Raw genomic sequence first — 26,178 nt, forward strand, 5'->3', positions numbered from 1 at the left:
GTGTATTTTACACCTCAAAGTAACAGGCTGTTTCTGTAAGGTGTAAAAAAGGTTTATAGAGGACTCGGGAGAAATGAAATCTCTCTACAGACTTCAGGACACAGTTGGATTCTGTCAGGTCCTGTGAATTTTACACCTCAAAGTAACAGGCTGATTCTGGATGGTGTAAAAAAGGTGTATGGAGGACTGGGGAGAAATGGAATATCTCTACAAACTTCAGGACACAGTTGTATTGTGTCAGGCCCTGTGTATATTACACCTCCAAGTAACAGGCTGATTCTGGATGGTGTAAAAAGGTGAATAGAGGACTGGGGAGAAGTGGAATCTCTCTACAGACTTCAGGACACAGTTGAATTCTGTCAGGCCCTGTGTATATTACACCTAAAAGTAACAGGCTGATTCTGGATGGTGTAAAAAAAGGTGTATAGAGAACTGGGGACAAAATGAATCAATCTACAGACTTAAGGACACAGTTGTATTCTGTCAGGCCCTGTGTATTTTACACCTCAAAGTAACAGGCTGATTATGGATGGTGTAAAAAAGGTTTATAGAGGACTGGGGAGAAATGGAATCTCTCTACAGACTTCAGGACACAGTTGTATTCTGTCAGGCCCCGTGTATTTTACACCTCAAAGTAGCAAGCTGATTCTGGATGGTGTAAAAAGGTTTATAGAGGACTGGGGAGAAATGGAATCTCTCTATAGTCTTCAGGACACAGTTGGATTCTGTCAGACACTGTGTATTTTACACCTCAAAGTAGCAAGCTGATTCTGGATGGTGTAAAAAGGTTTATAGAGGACTGGGGAGAAATGGAATCTCTCTACTGACTTCAGGACACAGCTGTATTCTGTCAGGCCCTGTGTATTTTACTCCTCAAAGTAACAGGCTGATTCTGGATGGTGTAAAAGAGGTGTATAGAGGACTGGGGAGAAATGGAATCTATCTACAGACATCATGACACAGTTGGATTCTGTCAGGCCCTGTGTATTTTACACCTCAAAGTAACAGGCTGATTTTGGATGGTGCAAAAGAGGTGTATAGAGAACTGGGGAGAAATGGAATCTCTCTACAAACTTCAGGACACGGTTGTATTTTGTCAGGCCCTGTGTATATTACACCTCAAAGTAACAGGCTGATTCTGGATGGTGTAAAAGAGGTGTATAGAGAAATGGGGAGAAATGGAATATCTCTACTGACTTCATGACACAGTTGTATTCTGTCAGGCCCTGTGTATATTACACGTCAAAGTAACAGGCTGATTCTGGATGGTTTAGAAAAGGTGTATAGAGGACTGGGGAGAAATGGAATCTATCTACTGACTTCAGGACACAGCTGTATTCTGTCAGGCCCTGTGTATTTTACTCCTCAAAGTAACAGGCTGATTCTGGATGGTGTAAAAGAGGTGTATAGAGGACTGGGGAGAAATGGAATCTATCTACAGACTTCAGGACACAGTTGGATTCTCTCAGGCCCTGTGTATTTTACACCTCAAAGTAACAGGATGATTCTGGATGGTGCAAAAGAGGTGTATAGAGAACTGGGGAGAAATGGAATCTCTCTACAAACTTCAGGACACGGTTGTATTCTGTCAGGCCCTGTGTATATTACACCTAAAAGTAACAGGCTGATTCTGGATGGTGTAAAAAAGGTGTATAGAGGACTGGGGAGAAATGGAATCTATCTACAGACAACATGACACAGTTGTATTCTGTCAGGCCCTGTGTATATTACAACTCAAAGTACCTGGTTGATTCTGGATGGTGTAAAAGAGGTGTATAGGGGACTGGGGAGAAATGGAATCTCTCTATAGACTTCAGGACACAGTTGGATTCTGTCAGGTCCTGTGAATTTTACACCTCAAAGTAACAGGCTGATTCTGGATGGTGTAAAAGAGGTGTATACAGGACTGGTGAGAAATGGAATCTCTCTACAAACTTCAGGACACAGTTGTATTGTGTCAGGCCCTGTGTATATTACACCTCCAAGTAACAGGCTGATTCTGGATGGTGTAAAAAGGTGTACAGAGGACTGGGGAGAAATGGAATCTCTCTACAGACTTAAGGACACAGTTGAATTCTGTCAGGCCCTGTGTATATTACACCTAAAAGTAACAGGCTGATTCTGGATGGTGTAAAAAAGGTGTATAGAGAACTGGGGACAAAATGAATCAATCTATAGTTTTCAGGACACAGTTGTATTCTGTCAGGCCCCGTGTATTTTACACCTCAAAGTAGCAAGCTGATTCTGGATGGTGTAAAAAGGTTTATAGAGGACTGGGGAGAAATGGAATCTCTCTATAGACTTCAGGACACAGTTGGATTCTGTCAGACCCTGTGTATTTTACACCTCAAAGTAGCAAGCTGATTCTGGATGGTGTAAAAAGGTTTATAGAGGACTGGGGAGAAATGGAATCTCTCTACTGACTTCATTACACAGCTGTATTCTGTCAGGCCCTGTGTATTTTACTCCTCAAAGTAACAGGCTGATTCTGGATGGTGTAAAAGAGGTGTATAGAGGACTGGGGAGAAATGGAATCTATCTACAGACATCATGACACAGTTGGATTCTGTCAGGCCCTGTGTATTTTACACCTCAAAGTAACAGGCTGATTTTGGATGGTGCAAAAGAGGTGTATAGAGAACTGGGGAGAAATGGAATCTCTCTACAAACTTCAGTACACGGTTGTATTCTGTCAGGCCCTGTGTATATTACACCTCAAAGTAACAGGCTGATTCTGGATGGTGTAAAAGAGGTGTATAGAGAAATGGGGAGAAATGGAATATCTCTACTGACTTCATGACACAGTTGTATTCTGTCAGGCCCTGTGTATATTACACGTCAAAGTAACAGGCTGATTCTGGATGGTTTAGAAAAGGTGTATAGAGGACTGGGGAGAAATGGAATCTCTCTACGGACTTCAGGACACAGCTGTATTCTGTCAGGCCCTGTGTATTTTACTCCTCAAAATAACAGGCTGATTCTGGATGGTGTAAAAGAGGTGTATAGAGGACTGGGGAGAAATGGAATCTATCTACAGACTTCAGGACACAGTTGGATTCTCTCAGGCCCTGTGTATTTTACACCTCAAAGTAACAGGCTGATTCTGGATGGTGCAAAAGAGGTGTATAGAGAACTGGGGAGAAATGGAATCTCTCTACAAACTTCAGGACACGGTTGTATTCTGTCAGGCCCTGTGTATATTACACCTCAAAGTAACAGGCTGATTCTGGATGGTGTAAAAAAGGTGTATAGAGGACTGGGGAGAAATGGAATCTGTCTACAGACATCATGACACAGTTGTATTCTTTCAGGCCCTGTGTATATTACAACTCAAAGTACCTGGTTGATTCTGGATGGTGTAAAATAGGTGTATAGGGGACTGGGGAGAAATGGAATCTCTCTATAGACTTCAGGACACAGTTGGATTCTGTCAGGTCCTGTGAATTTTACACCTCAAAGTAACAGGCTGATTCTGGATGGTGTAAAAGAGGTGTATACAGGACTGGTCAGAAATGGAATCTCTCTACAAACTTCAGGACACAATTGTATTGTGTCACGCCCTGTGTATATTACACCTCCAAGTAACAGGCTGATTCTGGATGGTGTAAAAAGGTGTATAGAGGACTGGGGAGAAATGGAATCTCTCTACAGACTTCAGGACACAGTTGAATTCTGTCAGGCCCTGTGTATATTACACCTAAAAGTAACAGGCTGATTCTGGATGGTGTAAAAAAAGGTGTATAGAGGACTGGGGACAAAATGAATCAATCTACAGACTTAAGGACACAGTTGGATTCTGCCAGGCCCTGTGTATTTTACACCTCAAAGTAACAGGCTGATTATGGATGGTGTAAAACAGGTTTATAGAGGACTGGGGAGAAATGGAATCTCTCTACAGACTTCAGGACACAGTTGTATTCTGTCAGGCCCCGTGTATTTTACATATCAAAGTAGCAAGCTGATTCTGGATGGTGTAGAAAGGTTTATAGAAGACTGGGGAGAAATGGAATCTCTCTACAGACTTCAGGAAACTGTTGTATTCTGTCAGGCTCCGTGTATTTTACACTTCAAAGTAACAAGCTGATTCTGGATAGTGTAAAAAGGTTTATAGAGGACTGGGGAGAAATGGAATCTCTCTACAAACTTCAGGACACGGTTGTATTCTGTCAGGCCCTGTGTATATTACACCTCAAAGTAACAGGCTGATTCTGGATGGTGTAAAAAAGGTGTATAGAGGACTGGGGAGAAATGACATCTCTCTACAGACTTCAGGACACAGCTGTATTCTGTCAGGCCCTGTATATTTTACACCTCAAAGTAACAGGCTGAATCTGGATGGTGTAAAAGAGGTGTATAGAGGACTGGGGAGAAATGGAATCTATCTACAGACATCATGACACAGTTGTATTCTGTCAGGCCCTGTGTATATTACAACTCAAAGTACCTGGTTGATTCTGGATGGTGTAAAAGAGGTGTATAGAGGACTGGGGAGAAATGGAATCTCTCTATAGACTTCAGGACACAGTTGGATTCTGTCAGGTCCTGTGAATTTTACACCTCAAAGTAACAGGCTGATTCTGGATGGTGTAAAAGAGGTGTATACAGGACTGGTGAGAAATGGAATCTCTCTACAGACTTCAGGACACAGTTGAATTCTGTCAGGCTCTGTGTATTTTACACCTCAAAGTAACAGGCTGATTCTGGATGGTGCAAACAAGGTGTATATATGACTGGGGAGAAATGGAATCTCTCTGCAGACTTCAGGACACAGTTGGATTCTGTCAGGCCCTGTGTATTTTACACCTCAAAGTAACAGGCAGATTCTGGATGGTGTAAAAAAGGTGTATGGAGGACTGGGGAGTAATGGAATCTCTCTACAGACTTCAGTACACAGTTGTATTGTGTCAGGCCCTGTGTATATTACACCTCCAAGTAACAGGCTGATTTTGGATGGTGTAGAAAAGGTGTATAGAGGACTGGGGAGAAATGGAATATCTCTACAGACTTCAGGACACAGTTGTATTCTCTAAGGCCCTGTGTATATTACACCTCAAAGTAATAGGCTGATTCTGGATGGTGTAGAAAAGGTGTATAGAGGACTGGGGTGAAATGGAATCTCTCTACAGACTTAAGGACACAGCTGTATTCTGTCAGGCCCTGTGTATTTTACACCTCAAAGTAACAGGCTGATTCTGGATGGTGTAAAAGAGGTGTATAGAGGACTGGGGAGAAATGGAATCTATCTACAGACATCATGACACAGTTGGATTCTGTCTGGCCCTGTGTATTTTACACCTCAAAGTAGCAGGCTGATTCTGGATGGTGTAAAAGAGGTGTATAGAGAATTGGGGAGAAATGGAATCTCTCTACAGACTTCAGGACACAGTTGTATTCTGTCAGGCCCTGTGTATATTACACATCAAAGTAACAGGCTGATTCTGGATGGTGTAGAAAAGGTGTATAGAGGACTGGGGAGAAATGGAATCTCTCTACAGACTTCAGGACACATATGTAATCTGTCAGGACCTGTGTATTTTACACCTCAAAGTAACAGGCTGATTCTGGATGGTGTAAAAAAGGTTTATAGAGGACTCGGGAGAAATGAAATCTCTCTACAGACTTCAGGACACAGTTGGATTCTGTCAGGTCCTGTGAATTTTACACCTCAAAGTAACAGGCTGATTCTGGATGGTGTAAAAAAGGTGTATAGAGGACTGGGGAGAAATGGAATCTCTCTACAGACTTCAGGACACAGTTGAATTCTGTCAGGCCCTGTGTATATTACACCTAAAAGTAACAGGCTGATTCTGGATGGTGTAGAAAAGGTGTATAGAGGACTGGGGAGAATTGGAATCTCTCTACTGACTTCAGGACACAGCTGTATTCTGTCAGGCCCTGTGTATTTTACTCCTCAAAGTAACAGGCTGATTCTGGATGGTGTAAAAGAGGTGTATAGAGGACTTGGGAGAAATGGAATCTATCTACAGACATCATGACACAGTTGGATTCTGTCAGGCCCTGTGTATTTTACACCTCAAAGTAACAGGCTGATTCTGGATGGTGTAAAAAAAGGTGTATAGAGAACTGGGGACAAAATGAATCAATCTACAGACTTAAGGACACAGTTGTATTCTGTCAGGCCCTGTGTATTTTACACCTCAAAGTAACAGGCTGATTATGGATGGTGTAAAAAAGGTTTATAGAGGACTGGGGAGAAATGGAATCTCTCTACAGACTTCAGGACACAGTTGTATTCTGTCAGGCCCCGTGTATTTTACACCTCAAAATAGCAAGCTGATTCTGGATGGTGTAAAAAGGTTTATAGAGGACTGGGGAGAAATGGAATCTCTCTATAGACTTCAGGACACAGTTGGATTCTGTCAGACCCTGTGTATTTTACACCTCAAAGTCACAGGCTGATTCTGGATGGTGTAAAAGAGGTGTATAAAGGACTGGGGAGAAATGGAATCTCTCTACAGACTTCAGGTCACAGTTGTATTCTGTCAGGCCCCGTGTATTTTACATATCAAAGTAGCAAGCTGATTCTGGATGGTGTAGAAAGGTTTATAGAGGACTGGGGAGAAATGGAATCTCTCTACAGACTTCAGGAAACTGTTGTATTCTGTCAGGCTCCGTGTATTTTACACTTCAAAGTAACAAGCTGATTCTGGATAGTGTAAAAAGGTTTATAGAGGACTGGGGAGAAATGGAATCTCTCTACAGACTTCAGGACACAGTTGTTTTATGTCAGGCCCTGTGTATTTTACACCTCAAAGTAACAGGCTGATTCTGGATGGTGTAAAAGAGGTGTATAGAGGACTGGGGAGAAAAGGAATCTATCTATAGACTTCAGGACACAGTTGGATTCTGTCAGACCCTGTGTATTTTACACCTCAAAGTAACAGGCTGATTCTGGATGGTGTAAAAGAGGTGTATAGAGGACTGGGAAGAAATGGAATCTCTCTACAGACTTCAGGGCACAGTTGTATTCTGTCAGGCCCTGTGTATTTTAATCCTCAAAGTAACAGGCTGATTCTGGATGGTGTAAAAGAGGTGTATAGAGGACTGGGGAGAAATGGAATCTATCTACAGACATCATGACACAGTTGGATTCTGTCAGGCCCTGTGTATTTTACACCTCAAAGTAACAGGCTGATTCTGGATGGTGTAAAAAAAGGTGTATAGAGAACTGGGGACAAAATGAATCAATCTACAGACTTAAGGACACAGTTGTATTCTGTCAGGCCCTGTGTATTTTACACCTCAAAGTAACAGGCTGATTATGGATGGTGTAAAAAAGGTTTATAGAGGACTGGGGAGAAATGGAATCTCTCTACAGACTTCAGGACACAGTTGTATTCTGTCAGGCCCCGTGTATTTTACACCTCAAAATAGCAAGCTGATTCTGGATGGTGTAAAAAGGTTTATAGAGGACTGGGGAGAAATGGAATCTCTCTATAGACTTCAGGACACAGTTGGATTCTGTCAGACCCTGTGTATTTTACACCTCAAAGTCACAGGCTGATTCTGGATGGTGTAAAAGAGGTGTATAAAGGACTGGGGAGAAATGGAATCTCTCTACAGACTTCAGGACACAGTTGGATTCTGTCAGGTCCTGTGAATTTTACACCTCAAAGTAACAGGCTGATTCTGTATGGTGTAAAAGAGGTGTATACAGTACTGGGGAGAAATGGAATCTCTTTACAGACTTCAGGACACAATTGAATTCTGTCAGGCTCTGTGTATTTTACACCTCAAAGTAACAGGCTGATTCTGGATGGTGTAAAAAAGGTGTATAGAGGACTGGGGAGAAATGGAATCTCTCTACAGACTTCAGGACACAGTTGTATTGTGTCAGGCCCTGTGTATATTACACCTCCAAGTAACAGGCTGATTCTGGATGGTGTAGAAAAGCTGTATAGAGGACTGGGGAGAAATGGAATATCTCTACAGACTTCAGGACACAGCTGTAATCTGTCAGGCCCTGTGCATTTTACACCTCAAAGTAACAGGCTGATTCTGGATGGTGTAAAAGATGTGTATAGAGGACTGGGGAGAAATGGAATCTATCTACAGACATCATGACACAGTTGTATTCTGTCATGCCCTGTGTATTTTACACCTCAAAGTAACAGGCTGATTATGGATGGTGTAAAAAAGGTTTATAGAGGACTGGGGAGAAATGGAATCTCTCTACAGACTTCAGGACACAGTTGTATTCTGTCAGGCCCCGTGTATTTTACATATCAAAGTAGCAAGCTGATTCTGGATGGTGTAGAAAGGTTTATAGAGGACTGGGGAGAAATGGAATCTCTCTACAGACTTCAGGAAACTGTTGTATTCTGTCAGGCTCCGTGTATTTTACACTTCAAAGTAACAAGCTGATTCTGGATAGTGTAAAAAGGTTTATAGAGGACTGGGGAGAAATGGAATCTCTCTACAGACTTCAGGACACAGTTGTTTTATGTCAGGCCCTGTGTAATTTACACCTCAAAGTAACAGGCTGATTCTGAATGGTGTAAAAGAGGTGTATAGAGGACTGGGGAGAAAAGGAATCTATCTATAGACTTCAGGACACAGTTGGATTCTGTCAGACCCTGTGTATTTTACACCTCAAATTAGCAAGCTGATTCTGGATGGTGTAAAAGAGGTGTATAGAGGACTGGGAAGAAATGGAATCTCTCTACAGACTTCAGGGCACAGTTGTATTCTGTCAGGCCCTGTGTATTTTACACCTCAAAGTAACAGGCTGATTCTGGATGGTGAAAAAGAGGTGTATAGAGAATTGGGGAGAAATGGAATATCTCTACTGACTTCATGACACAGTTGTATTCTGTCAGGCCCTGTGTATATTACACCTCAAAGTAACAGGCTGATTCTGGATGGTGTAGAAAAGGTGTATAGAGGACTGGGGAGAATTGGAATCTCTCTACTGACTTCAGGACACAGCTGTATTCTGTCAGGCCCTGTGTATTTTACTCCTCAAAGTAACAGGCTGATTCTGGATGGTGTAAAAGAGGTGTATAGAGGACTGGGGAGAAATGGAATCTATCTACAGACATCATGACACAGTTGGATTCTGTCAGGCCCTGTGTATTTTACACCTCAAAGTAACAGGCTGATTCTGGATGGTGCAAAAGAGGTGTATAGAGAACTGGGGAGAAATGGAATCTCTCTACAAACTTCAGGACACGGTTGTATTCTGTCAGGCCCTGTGTATATTACACCTCAAAGTAACAGGCTGATTCTGGATGGTGTAAAAAAGGAGTATAGAGGACTGGGGAGAAGTGACATCTCTCTACAGACTTCAGGACACAGCTGTCTTCTGTCAGGACCTGTGTATTTTACACCTCAAAGTAACAGGCTGAATCTGGATGGTGTAAAAGAGGTGTATAGAGGACTGGGGAGAAATGGAATCTATCTACAGACATCATGACACAGTTGTATTCTGTCAGGCCCTGTGTATATTACAACTCAAAGTACCTGGTTGATTCTGGATGGTGTAAAAGAGGTGTATAGAGGACTGGGGAGAAATGGAATCTCTCTATAGACTTCAGGACACAGTTGGATTCTGTCAGGTCCTGTGAATTTTACACCTCAAAGTAGCAGGCTGATTCTGGATGGTGTAAAAGAGGTGTATAGAGAATTGGGGAGAAATGGAATCTCTCTACAGACTTCAGGACACAGTTGTATTCTGTCAGTCCCTGTGTATATTACACATCAAAGTAACAGGCTGATTCTGTATGGTGTAGAAAAGGTGTATAGAGAACAGGGGAGAAATGGAATCTCTCTACAGACTTCAGGACACATCTGTAATCTGTCAGGACCTGTGTATTTTACACCTCAAAGTAACAGGCTGTTTCTGGATGGTGTAAAAAAGGTTTATAGAGGACTCGGGAGAAATGAAATCTCTCTACAGACTTCAGGACACAGTTGGATTCTGTCAGGTCCTGTGAATTTTACACCTCAAAGTAACAGGCTGATTCTGGATGGTGTAAAAAAGGTGTATGGAGGACTGGGGAGAAATGGAATATCTCTACAAACTTCAGGACACAGTTGTATTGTGTCAGGCCCTGTGTATATTACACCTCCAAGTAACAGGCTGATTCTGGATGGTGTAAAAAGGTGAATAGAGGACTGGGGAGAAATGGAATCTCTCTACAGACTTCAGGACACAGTTGAATTCTGTCAGGCCCTGTGTATATTACACCTAAAAGTAACAGGCTGATTCTGGATGGTGTAAAAAAAGGTGTATAGAAAACTGGGGACAAAATGAATCAATCTACAGACTTAAGGACACAGTTGTATTCTGTCAGGCCCTGTGTATTTTACACCTCAAAGTAACAGGCTGATTATGGATGGTGTAAAAAAGGTGTATAGAGGACTGGGGAGAAATGACATCTCTCTACAGACTTCAGGACACAGCTGTCTTCTGTCAGGCCCTGTGTATTTTACACCTCAAAGTAACAGGCTGAATCTGGATGGTGTAAAAGAGGTGTATAGAGGACTGGGGAGAAATGGAATCTATCTACAGACATCATGACACAGTTGTATTCTGTCAGGCCCTGTGTATATTACAACTCAAAGTACCTGGTTGATTCTGGATGGTGTAAAAGAGGTGTATAGAGGACTGGGGAGAAATGGAATCTCTCTATAGACTTCAGGACACAGTTGGATTCTGTCAGGTCCTGTGAATTTTACACCTCAAAGTAACAGGCTGATTCTGGATGGTGTAAAAGAGGTGTATACAGGACTGGTGAGAAATGGAATCTCTCTACAGACTTCAGGACACAGTTGAATTCTGTCAGGCTCTGTGTATTTTACACCTCAAAGTAACAGGCTGATTCTGGATGGTGCAAAAAAGGTGTATATAGGACTGGGGAGAAATGGAATCTCTCTGCAGACTTCAGGACACAGTTGGATTCTGTCAGGCCCTGTGTATTTTACACCTCCAAGTAACAGGCTGATTTTGGATGGTGTAGAAAAGTTGTATAGAGGACTGGGGAGAAATGGAATATCTCTACAGACTTCAGGACACAGTTGTATTCTCTAAGGCCCTGTGTTTATTACACCTCAAAGTAACAGGCTGATTCTGGATGGTGTAGAAAAGGTGTATAGAGGACTGGGGTGAAATGGAATCTCTCTACAGACTTAAGGACACAGCTGTATTCTGTCAGGCCCTGTGTATTTTACACCTCCAAGAAACAGGCTGATTCTGGATGGTGTAAAAGAGGTGTATAGAGGACTGGGGAGAAATGGAATCTAGCTGCAGACATCATGACACAGTTGGATTCTGTCCGGCCCTGTGTATTTTACACCTCAAAGTAGCAGGCTGATTCTGGATGGTGTAAAAGAGGTGTATAGAGAATTGGGGAGAAATGGAATTTCTCTACAAACTTCAGGACACAGTTGTATTCTGTCAGGCCCTGTGTATATTACACATCAAAGTAACAGGCTGATTCTGGATGGTGTAGAAAAGGTGTATAGAGGACTGGGGAGAAATGGAATCTCTCTACAGACTTCAGGACACATCTGTAATCTGTCAGGACCTGTGTATTTTACACCTCAAAGTAACAGGCTGTTTCTGGATGGTGTAAAAAAGGTTTATAGAGGACTCGGGAGAAATGAAATCTCTGTACAGACTTCAGGACACAGTTGGATTCTGTCAGGTCCTGTGAATTTTACACCTCCAAGTAACAGGCTGATTCTGGATGGTGTAAAAAGGTGAATAGAGGACTGGGGAGAAATGGAATCTCTCTACAGACTTCAGGACACAGTTGAATTCTGTCAGGCCCTGGGTATATTACACCTAAAAGTAACAGGCTGATTCTGGATGGTGTAAAAAAAGGTGTATAGAGAACTGGGGACAAAATGAATCAATCTACAGACTTAAGGACACAGTTGTATTCTGTCAGGCCCTGTGTATTTTACACCTCAAAGTAACAGGCTGATTATGGATGGTGTAAAAAAGGTTTATAGAGGACTGGGGAGAAATGGAATCTCTCTACAGACTTTAGGACACAGTTGTATTCTGTCAGGCCCCGTGTATTTTACACCTCAAAATGGCAAGCTGATTCTGGATGGTGTAAAAAGGTTTATAGAGGACTGGGGAGAAATGGAATCTCTCTATAGACTTCAGGACACAGTTGGATTCTGTCAGACCCTGTGTATTTTACACCAAAAAGTCACTGGCTGATTCTGGATGGTGTAAAAGAGGTGTATAAAGGACTGGGGAGAAATGGAATCTCTCTACAGACTTCAGGACACAGTTGGATTCTGTCAGGTCCTGTGAATTTTACACCTCAAAGTAACAGGCTGATTCTGTATGGTGTAAAAGAGGTGTATACAGTACTGGGGAGAAATGGAATCTCTTTACAGACTTCAGGACACAGTTGGATTCTGTCAGGCCCTGTGTATTTTACACCTCAAAGTAACAGGCTGATTCTGGATGGTGTAAAAAAGGTGTATGGAGGACTGGGGAGAAATGGAATCTCTCTACAGACTTCAGGACACAGTTGTATTGTTTCAGGCCCTGTGTATATTACACCTCCAAGTAACAGGCTGATTCTGGATGGTGTAGAAAAGCTGTATAGAGGACTGGGGAGAAATGGAATCTCTCTACAGACTTCAGGACACAGTTGGATTCTGTCAGACCCTGTGTATTTTACACCAAAAAGTCACTGGCTGATTCTGGATGGTGTAAAAGAGGTGTATAAAGGACTGGGGAGAAATGGAATCTCTCTACAGACTTCAGGACACAGTTGGATTCTGTCAGGCCCTGTGAATTTTACACCTCAAAGTAACAGGCTGATTCTGGATGGTGTAAAAGAGGTGTATATAGGACTGGGGAGAAATGGAATCTCTTTACAGACTTCAGGACACAGTTGAATTCTGTCAGGCTCTGTGTATTTTACACCTCAAAGTAACAGGCTGATTCTGGATGGTGTAAAAAAGGTGTATAGAGGACTGGGGACAAAATGAATCAATCTACAGACTTAAGGACACAGTTGTATTCTGTCAGGCCCTGTGTATTTTACACCTCAAAGTAACAGGCTGATTATGGATGGTGTAAAAAAGGTTTATAGAGGACTGGGGAGAAATGGAATCTCTCTACAGACTTCAGGACACAGTTGTATTCTGTCAGGCCCCATGTATTTTACATATCAAAGTAGCAAGCTGATTCTGGATGGTGTAGAAAGGTTTATAGAGGACTGGGGAGAAATGGAATCTCTCTACAGACTTCAGGAAACTGTTGTATTCTGTCAGGCTCCGTGTATTTTACACTTCAAAGTAACAAGCTGATTCTGGATAGTGTAAAAAGGTTTATAGAGGACTGGGGAGAAATGGAATCTCTCTACAGACTTCAGGACACAGTTGTTTTATGTCAGGCCGTGTGTATTTTACACCTCAAAGTAACAGGCTGATTCTGAATGGTGTAAAAGAGGTGTATAGAGGACTGGGGAGAAAAGGAATCTATCTATAGACTTCAGGGCACAGTTGTATTCTGTCAGGCCCTGTGTATTTTACACCTCAAAGTAACAGGCTGATTCTGGATGGTGTAAAAGAGGTGTATAGAGAATTGGGGAGAAATGGAATATCTCTACTGACTTCATGACACAGTTGTATTCTGTCAGGCCCTGTGTATATTACACCTCAAAGTAACAGGCTGATTCTGGATGGTGTAGAAAAGGTGTATAGAGGACTGGGGAGAATTGGAATCTCTCTACTGACTTCATAACACAGCTGTATTCTGTCAGGCCCTGTGTATTTTACTCCTCAAAGTAACAGGCTGATTCTGGATGGTGTAAAAGAGGTGTATAGAGGACTGGGGAGAAATGGAATCTATCTACAGACATCATGACACAGTTGGATTCTGTCAGGCCCTGTGTATTTTACACCTCAAAGTAACAGGCTGATTCTGGATGGTGTAAAAAAAGGTGTACAGAGAACTGGGGACAAAATGAATCAATCTACAGACTTAAGGACACAGTTGTATTCTGTCAGGCCCTGTGTATTTTACACCTCAAAGTAACAGGCTGATTATGGATGGTGTAAAAAAGGTGTATAGAGGACTGGGGAGAAATGGAATCTCTCTACAGACTTCAGGACACAGTTGTATTCTGTCAGGCCCCGTGTATTTTACACCTCAAAATAGCAAGCTGATTCTGGATGGTGTAAAAAGGTTTATAGAGGACTGGGGAGAAATGGAATCTCTCTATAGACTTCAGGACACAGTTGGATTCTGTCAGACCCTGTGTATTTTACACCTCAAAGTCACAGGCTGATTCTGGATGGTGTAAAAGAGGTGTATAAAGGACACGGGAGAAATGGAATCTCTCTACAGACTTCAGGACACAGTTGGATTCTGTCAGGTCCTGTGAATTTTACACCTCAAAGTAACAGGCTGATTCTGTATGGTGTAAAAGAGGTGTATACAGTACTGGGGAAAAATGGAATCTCTTTACAGACTTCAGGACACAATTGAATTCTGTCAGGCTCTGTGTATTTTACACCTCAAAGTAACAGGCTGATTCTGGATGGTGTAAAAAAGGTGTATAGAGGACTGGGGAGAAATGGAATCTCTCTACAGACTTCAGGACACAGTTGTATTGTGTCAGGCCCTGTGTATATTACACCTCCAAGTAACAGGCTGATTCTGGATGGTGTAGAAAAGCTGTATAGAGGACTGGGGAGAAATGGAATCTCTCTACAGACTTCAGGACACAGCTGTAATCTGTCAGGCCCTGTGCATTTTACACCTCAAAGTAACAGGCTGATTCTGGATGGTGTAAAAGATGTGTATAGAGGACTGGGGAGAAATGGAATCTATCTACAGACATCATGACACAGTTGTATTCTGTCATGCCCTGTGTATTTTACACCTCAAAGTAACAGGCTGATTATGGATGGTGTAAAAAAGGTTTATAGAGGACTGGGGAGAAATGGAATCTCTCTACAGACTTCAGGACACAGTTGTATTCTGTCAGGCCCCGTTTATTTTACATATCAAAGTAGCAAGCTGATTCTGGATGGTGTAGAAAGGTTTATAGAGGACTGGGGAGAAATGGAATCTCTCTATAGACTTCAGGAAACTGTTGTATTCTGTCAGGCTCCGTGTATTTTACACTTCAAAGTAACAAGCTGATTCTGGATAGTGTAAAAAGGTGTATAGAGGACTGGGGAGAAAAGGAATTTCTCTACAAACTTCAGGACACAGTTGTATTCTGTCAGGCCCTGTGTATATTACACATCAAAGTAACAGGCTGATTCTGGATGGTGTAGAAAAGGTGTATAGAGGACTGGGGAGAAATGGAATCTCTCTACAGACTTCAGGACACATCTGTAATCTGTCAGGACTTGTGTATTTTACACCTCAAAGTAACAGGCTGTTTCTGGATGGTGTAAAAAAGGTTTATAGAGGACTCGGGAGAAATGAAATCTCTGTACAGACTTCAGGACACAGTTGGATTCTGTCAGGTCCTGTGAATTTTACACCTCAAAGTAACAGGCTGATTCTGGATGGTGTAAAAAAGGTGTATGGAGGACTGGGGAGAAATGGAATATCTCTACAAACTTCAGGACACAGTTGTATTGTGTCAGGCCCTGTGTATATTACACCTCCAAGTAACAGGCTGATTCTGGATGGTGTAAAAAGGTGAATAGAGGACTGGGGAGAAATGGAATCTCTCTACAGACTTCAGGACACAGTTGAATTCTGTCAGGCCCTGGGTATATTACACCTAAAAGTAACAGGCTGATTCTGGATGGTGTAAAAAAAGGTATATAGAGAACTGGGGACAAAATGAATCAATCTACAGACTTAAGGACACAGTTGTATTCTGTCAGGCCCTGTGTATTTTACAACTCAAAGTAACAGGCTGATTATGGATGGTGTAAAAAAGGTTTATAGAGGACTGGGGAGAAATGGAATCTCTCTACAGACTTCAGGACACAGTTGTATTCTGTCAGGCCCCGTGTATTTTACACCTCAAAATAGCAAGCTGATTCTGGATGGTGTAAAAAGGTTTATAGATGACTGGGGAGAAATGGAATCTCTCTATAGACTTCAGGACACAGTTGGATTCTGTCAGACCCTGTGTATTTTACACCTAAAAGTCACTGGCTGATTCTGGATGGTGTAAAAGAGGTGTATAAAGGACTGGGGAGAAATGGAATCTCTCTACAGACTTCAGGACACAGTTGGATTCTGTCAGGTCCTGTGAATTTTACACCTCAAAGTAACAGGCTGATTCTGTATGGTGTAAAAGAGGTGTATACAGTACTGGGGAGAATTGGAATCTCTTTACAGACTTCAAGACACAGTTGGATTCTGTCAGGCCCTGTGTATTTTACACCTCAAAGTAACAGGCTGATTCTGGATGGTGTAAAAAAGGTGTATGGAGGACTGGGGAGAAATGGAATCTCTCTACAGACTTCAGGACACAGTTGTATTGTTTCAGGCCCTGTGTATATTACACCTCCAAGTAACAGGCTGATTCTGGATGGTGTAGAAAAGCTGTATAGAGGACTGGGGAGAAATGGAATCTCTCTACAGACTTCAGGACACAGCTGTAATCTGTCAGGTCCTGTGAATTTTACCCCTCAAAGTAACAGGCTGATTCTGGATGGTGTAAAAGAGGTGTATATAGGACTGGGGAGAAATGGAATCTCTTTACAGACTTCAGGACACAGTTGAATTCTGTCAGGCTCTGTGTATTTTACACCTCAAAGTAACAGGCTGATTCTGGATGGTGTAAAAAAGGTGTATAGAGGACTGGGGACAAAATGAATCAATCTACAGACTTAAGGACACAGTTGTATTCTGTCAGGCCCTGTGTATTTTACACCTCAAAGTAACAGGCTGATTATGGATGGTGTAAAAAAGGTTTATAGAGGACTGGGGAGAAATGGAATCTCTCTACAGACTTCAGGAAACTGTTGTATTCTGTCAGGCCCTGTGAATTTTACCCCTCAAAGTAACAGGCTGATTCTGGATGGTGTATAAGAGATGTATATAGGACTGGGGAGAAATGGAATCTCTCTACAGACTTCAGGACACAGTTGGATTCTGTCAGGCCCTGTGTATTTTACACCTCAAAGTAACAGGCTGATTCTGGATGGTGTAAAAAAGGTGTATGGAGGACTAGGGATAAATGCAATCTCTCTACAGACTTCAGGACACAGTTGTATTGTGTCAGGCCCTGTGTATATTACACCTCCAAGTAACAGGCTGATTCTGGATGGTGTAGAAAAGCTGTATAGAGGACTGAGGAGAAATGGAATCTCTCTACAGACTTCAGGACACAGCTGTAATCTGTCAGGCCCTGTGCATTTTACACCTCAAAGTAACAGGCTGATTCTGGATGGTGTAAAAGATGTATATAGAGGACTGGGGAGAAATGGAATCTATCTACAGACATCATGACACAGTTGTATTCTGTCATGCCCTGTGTATTTTACACCTCAAAGTAACAGGCTGATTATGGATGGTGTAAAAAAGGTTTATAGAGGACTGGGGAGAAATGGAATCTCTCTACAGACTTCAGGACACAGTTGTATTCTGTCAGGCCCTGTGTATATTACACATCAAAGTAACAGGCTGATTCTGGATGGTGTAGAAAAGGTGTATAGAGGACTGGGGAGAAATGGAATCTCTCTACAGACTTCAGGACACATCTGTAATCTGTCAGGACCTGTGTATTTTACACCTCAAAGTAACAGGCTGTTTCTGGATGGTGTAAAAAAGGTTTATAGAGGACTCGGGAGAAATGAAATCTCTCTACAGACTTCTGGACACAGTTGGATTCTGTCAGGTCCTGTGAATTTTACACCTCAAAGTAACAGGCTGATTCTGGATGGTGTAAAAAAGGTGTATGGAGGACTGGGGAGAAATGGAATATCTCTACAAACTTCAGGACACAGTTGTATTGTGTCAGGCCCTGTGTATATTACACCTCCAAGTAACAGGCTGATTCTGGATGGAGTAAAAAGGTGAATAGAGGACTGGGGTTAAATGGAATCTCTCTACAGACTTCAGGACACAGTTGAATTCTGTCAGGCCCTGTGTATATTACACCTAAAAGTAACAGGCTGATTCTGGATGGTGTAAAAAAAGGTGTATAGAGAACTGGGGACAAAATGAATCAATCTACAGACTTAAGGACACAGTTGTATTCTGTCAGGCCCTGTGTATTTTACACCTCAAAGTAACAGGCTGATTATGGATGGTGTAAAAAAGGTTTATAGAGGACTGGGGAGAAATGGAATCTCTCTACAGACTTCAGGACACAGTTGTATTCTGTCAGGCCCCGTGTATTTTACACCTCAAAATAGCAAGCTGATTCTGGATGGTGTAAAAAGGTTTATAGAGGACTGGGGAGAAATGGAATCTCTCTATAGACTTCAGGACACAGTAGGATTCTGTCAGACCCTGTGTATTTTACACCTCAAAGTCACTGGCTGATTCTGGATGGTGTAAAAGAGGTGTATAAAGGACTGGGGAGAAATGGAATCTCTTTACAGACTTCAGGACACAGTTGAATTCTGTCAGGCACTGTGTATTTTACACTTCAAAGTAACAGGCTGATTCTGGATGGTGTAAAAAAGGTGTATAGAGGACTGGGGAGAAATGGAATCTCTCTACAGACTTCAGGACACAGCTGTAATCTGTCAGGCCCTGTGCATTTTACACCTCAAAGTAACAGGCTGATTCTGGATGGTGTAAAAGATGTGTATAGAGGACTGGGGAGAAATGGAATCTATCTACAGACATCATGACACAGTTGTATTCTGTCATGCCCTGTGTATTTTACACCTCAAAGTAACAGGCTGATTATGGATGGTGTAAAAAAGGTTTATAGAGGACTGGGGAGAAATGGAATCTCTCTACAGACTTCAGGACACAGTTGTATTCTGTCAGGCCCTGTGTATTTTACACCTCAAAGTAACCAGCTGATTCTGGATGGTGTAAAAATGTTTATAGAGGACTGGGGAGAAATGGAATCTCTTTACAGACTTCAGGAAACTGTTGTATTCTGTCAGGCTCCGTGTATTTTACACCTCAAAGTAACAAGCTGAATCTGGATGGTGTAAAAAGGTTTATAGAGGACTGGGGAGAAATGGAATCTCTCTACAGACTTCAGGACACAGTTGTTTTCTGTCAGGCCCTGTGTAATTTACACCTCAAAGTAACAGGCTGATTCTGAAAGGTGTAAAAGAGGTGTATAGAGGACTGGGGAGAAATGTAATCTATCTATAGACTTCAGGACACAGTTGGATTCTGTCAGGCCCTGTGTATTTTACACCTCAAAGTAACAGGATGATTCTGGATGGTGTAAAAGAGGTGTATAGAGAACTGGGGAGAAATGGAATCTCTCCACAGACTTCAGGACACAGTTGTATTCTGTCAGGCCCTGTGTATATTACACCTCAAAGTAACAGGATGAATCTGGATGGTGTAAAAAAGGTGTATAGAGGACTGGGGAGAAATGGAATCTCTCTATAGACTTCAGGACACAGTTGGATTCTGTCAGGCCCTGTGAATTTTACCCCTCAAAGTAACAGGCTGATTCTGGATGGTGTAAAAGAGGTGTATATAGGACTGGGGAGAAATGGAATCTCTTTACAGACTTCAGGACACAGTTGAATTCTGTCAGGCTATGTGTATTTTACACCTCAAAGTAACAGGCTGATTCTGGATGGTGTAAAAAAGGTGTATAGAGGACTGGGGACAAAATGAATCAATCTACAGACTTAAGGACACAGTTGTATTCTGTCAGGCCCTGTGTATTTTACACCTCAAAGTAACAGGCTGATTTGGATGGTGTAAAAAAGGTTTATAGAGGACTGGGGAGAATTGGAATCTCTCTACAGACTTCAGGACACAGTTGTATTCTGTCAGTCCCTGTGTATTTTACACCTCAAAGTAGCAAGCTGATTCTGGATGGTGTAAAAAGGTTTATAGAGGACTGGGGAGAAATGGAATCTCTGTACAGACTTCAGGAAACTGTTGTATTCTGTCAGGCTCCGTGTATTTTACACTTCAAAGTAACAAACTGATTCTGGATGGTGTAAAAGAGATGTATATAGGACTGGGGAGAAATGGAATCTCTTTACAGACTTCAGTACACAGTTGAATTCTGTCAGGCTCTGTGTATTTTACACCTCAAAGTAACAGGCTGATTCTGGATGGTGTAAAAAAGGTGTATAGAGGACTGGGGAGAAATGGAATCTCTCTACAGACTTCAGGACACAGTTGGATTCTGTCAGGCCCTGTGTATTTTACACCTCAAAGTAACAGGCTGATTCTGGATGGTGTAAAAAAGGTGTATGGAGGACTGGGGAGAAATGGAATCTCTCTACAGACTTCAGGACACAGTTGTATTGTGTCAGGCCCTGTGTATATTACACCTCCAAGTAACAGGCTGATTATGGATGGTGTAAAAAAGGTTTATAGAGGACTGGGGAGAAATGGAATCTCTCTACAGACTTCAGGACACAGTTGTATTCTGTCAGGCCCTGTGTATTTTACACCTCAAAGTAACAAGCTGATTCTGAATGGTGTGAAAAGGTTTATAGAGGACTGGGGAGAAATGGAATCTCTCTACAGACTTCAGGAAACTGTTGTATTCTGTCAGGCTCTGTGTATTTTACACCTCAAAGTAACAAGCTGATTCTGTATGGTGTAAAAAGGTTTATAGAGGACTGGGGAGAAATGGAATCTCTCTACAGACTTCAGGACACAGCTGTATTCTGTCAGGCCCTGTGTATTTTACACCTCAAAGTAACAGGCTGATTCTGAAAAGTGTAAAAGAGGTGTATAGAGGACTGGGGAGAAATGGAATCTATCTATAGACTTCAGGACACAGTTGGATTCTGTCAGGCCCTGTGTATATTACAACTCAAAGTACCTGGCTGATTATGGATAGTGTATAAGAGGTATATAGAGGACTGGGGAGAAATGGAATCTCTCTATAGACTTCAGGACACAGTTGGATTCTGTCAGGCCCTGTGAATTTTATCCCTCAAAGTAACAGGCTGATTCTGGTTGGTGTAAAAGAGGTGTATATAGGACTGGGGAGAAATGGAATCTCTTTACAGACTTCAGGACACAGTTGAATTCTGTCAGGCTCTGTGTATTTTACACCTCAAAGTAACAGGCTGATTCTGGATGGTGTAAAAAAGGTGTATGGAGGACTGGGGAGAAATGGAATCTCTCTACAGACTTCAGGACACAGTTGTATTGTGTCAGGCCCTGTGTATATTACACCTCCAAGTAACAGGCAGATTCTGGATGGTGTAGAAAAGCTGTATAGAGGACAGGGGAGAAAGGGAATCTCTCTACAGACTTCAGGACACAGCTGTAATCTGTCAGGCCCTGTGCATTTTACACCTCAAAGTAACAGGCTGATTCTGGATGGTGTAAAAGATGTGTATAGAGGACTGGGGAGAAATGGAATCTATCTACAGACATCATGACACAGTTGTATTCTGTCATGCCCTGTGTATTTTACACCTCAAAGTAACAGGCTGATTATGGATGGTGTAAAAAAGGTTTATAGAGGACTGGGGAGAAATGGAATCTCTCTACAGACTTCAGGACACAGTTGTATTCTGTCAGGCCCTGTGTATTTTACACCTCAAAGTAACAAGCTGATTCTGGATGGTGTAGAAAGGATTATAGAGGACTGGGGAGAAATGGAATCTCTCTACAGACTTCAGGACACAGTTGTTTTCTGTCTAGGCCCTGTGTATTTTACACCTCAAAGTAACAGGCTGATTCTGAAAGGTGTAAAAGAGGTGTATAGAGGACTGGGGAGAAATGGAATCTATCTATTGACTTCAGGACACAGTTGGATTCTGTCAGGCCCTGTGTATTTTACACCTCAAAGTAACAGGCTGATTCTGGATGGTGTAAAAGAGGTGTATAGAGAACTGGGGAGAAATGGAATCTCTCTACAGACTTCAGGACACAGTTGTATTCTTTCAGGCCCTGTGTATATTACACCTCAAAGTAACAGGCTGATTCTGGATGGTGTAAAAAAGGTGTATAGAGGACTGGGGAGAAATGGAATCTCTCTACAGACTTCAGTACACAGCTGTATTCTGTCAGGCCCTGTGTATTTTACATCTCAAAGTACCAGGCTGAATCTGGATGGTGTAAAAGAGGTGTATAGATGACTGGGGAGAAATGGAATCTATCTACAGACATCATGACACAGTTGTATTCTGTCAGGCCCTGTGTATATTACAACTCAAAGTACCTGGCTGATTCTGGATGGTGTAAAAGAGGTGTATAGAGGACTGGGGAGAAATGGAATCTCTCTATAGACTTCAGGACACAGTTGGATTCTGTCATACCCTGTGTATTTTACACCTCAAAGTCACAGGCTGATTCTGGATGGTGTAAAGGAGGTGTATAAAGGACTGGGGAGAAATGGAATCTCTCTACAGACTTCAGGACACAGTTGGATTCTGTCAGGTCCTGTGAATTTTACACCTCAAAGTAACAGGCTGATTCTGTATGGTGTAAAAGAGGTGTATACAGTACTGGTGAGAAATGGAATCTCTCTACAGACTTCAGGACACAGTTCAATTCTGTCAGGCTCTGTGTATTTTACACCTCCAAGTAACAGGCTGATTCTGGATGGTGTAAAAAAGGTGTATAGCGGACTGGGGACAAAATGAATCAATCTACAGACTTCAGGACACAGTTGGATTATGTCAGGACCTGTGTATTTTACACCTCAAAGTAACAGGCTGATTCTGGATGGTGTAAAAGAGGTGTATAGAGGACTGAGGAGAAATGGAATCTATCTACAGACATCATGACACAGTTGCATTCTGTCAGGCCCTGTGTATATTACAACTCAAAGTACATGGCTGATTCTGGATGGTGTTAAAGAGGTGTATAGAGGAATGGGGAGAAATGGAATCTCTCTACAGACTTCAGGACACAGTTCAATTCTGTCAGGCTCTGTGTATTTTACACCTCCAAGTAACAGGCTGATTCTGGATGGTGTAAAAAGGTGTATAGAGAACTGGGGAGAAATGGAATCTCTCTACAGACTTCAGGACACAGTTGTATTCTGTCAGGCCCTGTGTATATTACACCTCAAAGTAACAGGCTGATTCTGGATGGTGTAAAAAAGGTGTATATAGGACTGGGGAGAAATGGAATCTCTCTACAGACTTCAGGACACAGCTGTATTCTGTCAGGTCCTGTGTATTTTACACCTCAAAGTAACAGGCTGAATCTGGATGGTGTAAAAGAGGTGTATAGAGGACTGGGGAGAAATGGAATCTATCTACAGACATCATGACTCAGTTGTATTCTGTCAGGCCCTGTGTATATTACAACTCAAAGTACCTGGCTGATTCTGGATGGTGTAAAAGAGGTGTATAGAGGACTGGGGAGAAATGGAATCTCTCAATAGACTTCAGGACAAAGTTGGATTCTGTCAGACCCTGTGTATTTTACACCTCAAAGTAACAGGCTGATTCTGGATGGTGTAAAAGAGGTGTACAAAGGACTGGGGAGAAATGGAATCTCTACAGACTTCAGGACACAGTTGGATTCTGTCAGGTCCTGTGAATTTTACACCTCAAAGTAACAGGCTGATTCTGTATGGTGTAAAAGAGGTGTATACAGTACTGGTGAGAAATGAAATCTCTCTACAGACTTCAGGACACAGTTGAATTCTGTCAGGCTCTGTGTATTTTACACCTCCAAGGAACAGGCTGATTCTGGATGGTGTAAAAAGGTGTATAGAGGACTGGGGAGAAATGGAATCTCTCTACAGACTTCAGGACACAGTTGAATTCTGTCAGGCCCTGTGTATATTACACCTCAACGTAACAGGCTGATACTGGATGGTGTAAAAAAAGGACTATAGAGGACTGGGGACAAAATGAATCAATCTACAGACTTCAGGACACAGTTGTATTCTGTCAGGTCCTGTGTATTTTACACCTCAAAGTAACAGGCTGATTATGGATGGTGCAAAAGAGGTGTATAGAGAACTGGGGAGAAATGGAATCTCTCTACAAACTTCAGGACACGGTTGTATTCTGTCAGGCCCTGTGTATATTACACCTCAAAGTAACAGGCTGATTCTGGATGGTGTAAAAAAGGTGTATAGAGGACTGGGGAGAAATGACATCTCTCTACAGACTTCAGGAGACAGCTGTATTCTGTCAGGCCCTGTGTATTTTACACCTCAAAGTAACAGGCTGAATCTGGATGGTGTAAAAGAGGTGTATAGAGGACTGGGGAGAAATGGAATCTATCTACAGACATCATGACACAGTTGTATTCTGTCAGGCCCCGTGTATATTTCAACTCAAAGTACCTGGTTTATTCTGGATGGTGTAAAAGAGGTGTATAGAGGACTGGGGAGAAATGGAATCTCTCTATAGACTTCAGGACACAGTTGGATTCTGTCAGGTCCTGTGAATTTTACATCTCAAAGAAACAGGTTGATTCTGGATGGTGCAAAAAAGGTGTATATAGGACTGGGGAGAAATGGAATCTCTCTGCAGACTTCAGGACACAGTTGGATTCTGTCAGGCCCTGTGTATTTTACACCTCAAAGTAACAGGCAGATTCTGGATGGTGTAAAAAAGGTGTATGGAGGACTGGGGAGTAATGGAATCTCTCTACAGACTTCAGGACACAGTTGTATTGTGTCAGGCCCTGTGTATATTACACCTCCAAGTAACAGGCTGATTTTGGATGGTGTAGAAAAGGTGTATAGAGGACTGGGGAGAAATGGAATATCTCTACAGACTTCAGGACACAGTTGTATTCTGTATGGCCATGTGTATATTACACCTCAAAGTAACAGGCTGATTCTGGATGGTGTAGAAAAGGTGTATAGAGGACTGGGGTGAAATGGAATCTCTCTACAGACTTAAGGACACAGCTGTATTCTGTCAGGCCCTGTGTATTTTACACCTCAAAGTAACAGGCTGATTCTGGATGGTGTAAAAGAGGTGTATAGAGGACTGGGGAGAAATGGAATCTGTCTACAGACATCATGACAAAGTTGGATTCTGTCCGGCCCTGTGTATTTTACACCTCAAAGTAGCAGGCTGATTCTGGATGGTGTAAAAGAGGTGTATAGAGAATTGGGGAGAAATGGAATCTCTCTACAGACTTCAGGACACAGTTGTATTCTGTCAGGCCCTGTGTATATTACACATCAAAGTAACAGGCTGATTCTGGATGGTGTAGAAAAGGTGTATAGAGGACTGGTGAGAAATGGAATCTCTCTACAGACTTCAGGACACATCTGTAATCTGTCAGGACCTGTGTATTTTACACCTCAAAGTAACAGGCTGTATCTGGATGGTGTAAAAAAGGTTTATAGAGGACTCGGGAGAAATTAAATCTCTCTACATACTTCAGGACACAGTTGGATTCTGTCAGGTCCTGTGAATTTTACACATCAAAGTAACAGGCTGATTCTGGATGGTGTAAAGAGGTGTATAGAGGACTGGGGAGAAATGGAATCTATCTACAGACATCATGACACAGTTGGATTCTGTCCGGCCCTGTGTATTTTACACCTCAAAGTAGCAGGCTGATTCTGGATGGTGTAAAAGAGGTGTATAGAGAATTGGGGAGAAATGGAATCTCTCTACAGACTTCAGGACACAGTTGTATTCTGTCAGGCCCTGTGTATATTATACCTCAAAGTAACAGGCTGATTCTGGATGGTGTAGAAAAAGTGTATAGAGGACTGGAGAGAAATGGAATCTCTCTACAGACTTCAGGACACATCTGTAATCTGTCAGGACCTGTGGATTTTACACTTCAAAGTAACAGGCTGATTCTGCATGGTGTAAAAAAGGTTTATAGAGGACTCGGGAGAAATGAAATCTCTCTACAGACTTCAGGACACAGTTGGATTCTGTCAGGTCCTGTGAATTTTACACCTCACAGTAACAGGCTGATTCTGGATGGTGTAAAAAAGGTGTATGGAGGACTGGGGAGAAATGGAATATCTCTACAAACTTCAGGACACAGTTGTATTGTGTCAGGCCCTGTGTATATTACACCTCCAAGTAACAGGCTGATTCTGGATGGTGTAAAAAAAGGTGTATAGAGAACTGGGGACAAAATGAATCAATCTACAGACTTAAGGACACAGTTGTATTCTGTCAGGCCCTGTGTAT

Source organism: Dendrobates tinctorius, unplaced genomic scaffold (assembly GCF_039654945.1).
Source record: "Dendrobates tinctorius isolate UK_male_01 unplaced genomic scaffold, ASM3965494v1 ptg000036l, whole genome shotgun sequence".
NCBI classification, from domain to species: domain Eukaryota; kingdom Metazoa; phylum Chordata; class Amphibia; order Anura; family Dendrobatidae; genus Dendrobates; species Dendrobates tinctorius.